At 45.4% G+C, this 2,477-nt stretch overlaps 1 pseudogene; it reads left to right on the forward strand.

The window, feature by feature from the left end:
* Positions 1 to 115, forward strand: part of LOC120064889 — a 1,982-nt pseudogene extending 1,867 nt beyond the window's left edge.
* Positions 116 to 2,477: the final 2,362 nt, after the last annotated feature.

Raw genomic sequence — 2,477 nt, forward strand, 5'->3', positions numbered from 1 at the left:
GGACATAGTGAGGGCCAGCCTGTATAAGGACATAGTGAGGGACAGCCTGTATAAGGACATAGTGAGGGCCAGCCTGTATAAGGACATAGTGAGGGACAGCCTGTATAAGGACATAGTGAGGGAGGGTCTGTTCATGAGTGTTTTTATAATCATCCCAGCTGGGCAGAATAAAAATAGTGCGGAGGATTCAGACAGACTAGTCACGGGACTTGAGGAACACATGACACACTACCCTTTACTGACACACACACACACAGACACAGACAGACACAGACAGACACAGACAGACACAGACAGACAGACAGACAGACAGACAGACAGACAGACAGACAGACAGACAGACAGACAGACAGACAGACAGACAGACAGACAGACACTTACTTACTTACTTACTTTCTTTATTGAGGTCTACTTTATTTCTGAGAACATGTACTGTATGTACAGTACCAGTCACGTCTGGACACGCCTACTCATTCCAGGGTTTTTCTTTATTTTTACTCTTTTTTACATTGTAGAATAATAGTGAAGACATCAAAACTATGAAATAACACATATGGAATCATTTAGTAACCAAAAAAGTGTTAAACAAATCAAAATATTTTTTATACTATAGTAGCCACCCTTTGCCTTGATGAAAACTTTGCACACTCTTGGCATTCTCTCAACCAGTTTCACCTGGAATGCTTTTCCAACAGTCTTGAAGGATTCCCACTTGTGCTGAGCACATGTTGGCTGCTTTTCCTTCACTTTGCGGTTCAACTCATCCCAAACCATCTCAATTGGGTTGAGGTCGGGTGATTGTGGAGGTCAGCTCATCTGACGCAGCACTCCATCACTCTCCTTCTTGGTCAAATAGCCCTTACACAGCCTGGAGGTGTGTTGGGTCATTGTCCTGTTGAAAAACAAATGATAGTCCCACTAAGCGCAAACCAGATGGGATGGCGTATCGCTGCAGAATGCTCTGGTAGCCATGCTGGTTGAGTGTCCCTTGAATTCTAAATAAATCACTGACAGTGTCACCAGCAAAGCACCCCCACACCATCACACCTCCTCCTCCATGCTTCACGGTGGGAACCACAAATGCGGAGATCATCCGTTCACCTACTCTGTGTCTCACAAAGACACGGCTGTTGGAACCAAAAATCTCAAGGGACAGATTTACACCGGTCTAATGTCCATTGCTCGTGTTTCTTGGCCAAAGAAAGTCTCTTCTTTTTATTAGTGTTCTTTAGTAGTGGTTTCTTTGCAGAAATTTGACAATGAAGGCCTGATTTACGCAGTTCCTTTACCCAGTAGTGATCTGTCCCTATAGTCTATTCCCAGTCCCTTTACCCAGTAGTGATCTGCCCCTATAGTCTATTCCCAGTCCCTTTACCCAGTAGTGATCTGCCCCTATAGTCTATTCCCAGTCCCTTTACCCAGTAGTGATCTGCCCCTATAGTCTATTCCCAGTCCCTTTACCCAGTAGTGATCTGCCCCTATAGTCTATTCCCAGTCCCTTTACCCAGTAGTGATCTGCCCCTATAGTCTATTCCCAGTCCCTTTACCCAGTAGTGTTCTGCTCCTATAGTCTATTCCCAGTCCCTTTACCCAGTAGTGATCTGCTCCTATAGTCTATTCCCAGTCCCTTTACCCAGTAGTGATCTGTCCCTATAGTCTATTCCCAGTCCCTTTACCCAGTAGTGATCTGTCCCTATAGTCTATTCCCAGTCCCTTTACCCAGTAGTGATCTGTCCCTATAGTCTATTCCCAGTCCCTTAACCCAGTAGTGATCTGTCCCTATAGTCTATTCCCAGTCCCTTTACCCAGTAGTGATCTGTCCCTATAGTCTATTCCCAGTCCCTTTACCCAGTAGTGATCTGTCCCTATAGTCTATTCCCAGTCCCTTTACCCAGTAGTGATCTGTCCCTATAGTCTAGTCCCTTTACCCAGTAGTGTTCTGCTCCTATAGTCTATTCCCAGTCCCTTTACCCAGTAGTGATCTGCTCCTATAGTCTATTCCCAGTCCCTTTACCCAGTAGTGATCTGCTCCTATAGTCTATTCCCTTTACCCAGTAGTGTTCTGTCCCTATAGTCTATTCCCAGTCCCTTTACCCAGTAGTGATCTGTCCCTATAGTCTATTCCCTTTACCCAGTAGTGTTCTGCTCCTATAGTCTATTCCCAGTCCCTTTACCCAGTAGTGATCTGTCCCTATAGTCTATTCCCAGTCCCTTTACCCAGTAGTGATCTGCCCCTATAGTCTATTCCCAGTCCCTTTACCCAGTAGTGTTCTGCTCCTATAGTCTATTCCCAGTCCCTTTACCCAGTAGTGATCTGTCCCTATAGTCTATTCCCAGTCCCTTACCCAGTAGTGATCTGCTCCTATAGTCCCTTTACCCAGTAGTGATCTGTCCCTATAGTCTATCCCAGTCCCTTACCAGTAGTGATCTGTCCCTATAGTCTATTCCCAGTCCCTTAACCCAGTAGTGATCTGTCC

This window comes from Salvelinus namaycush, chromosome 20, assembly GCF_016432855.1.
Source record: "Salvelinus namaycush isolate Seneca chromosome 20, SaNama_1.0, whole genome shotgun sequence".
NCBI classification, from domain to species: domain Eukaryota; kingdom Metazoa; phylum Chordata; class Actinopteri; order Salmoniformes; family Salmonidae; genus Salvelinus; species Salvelinus namaycush.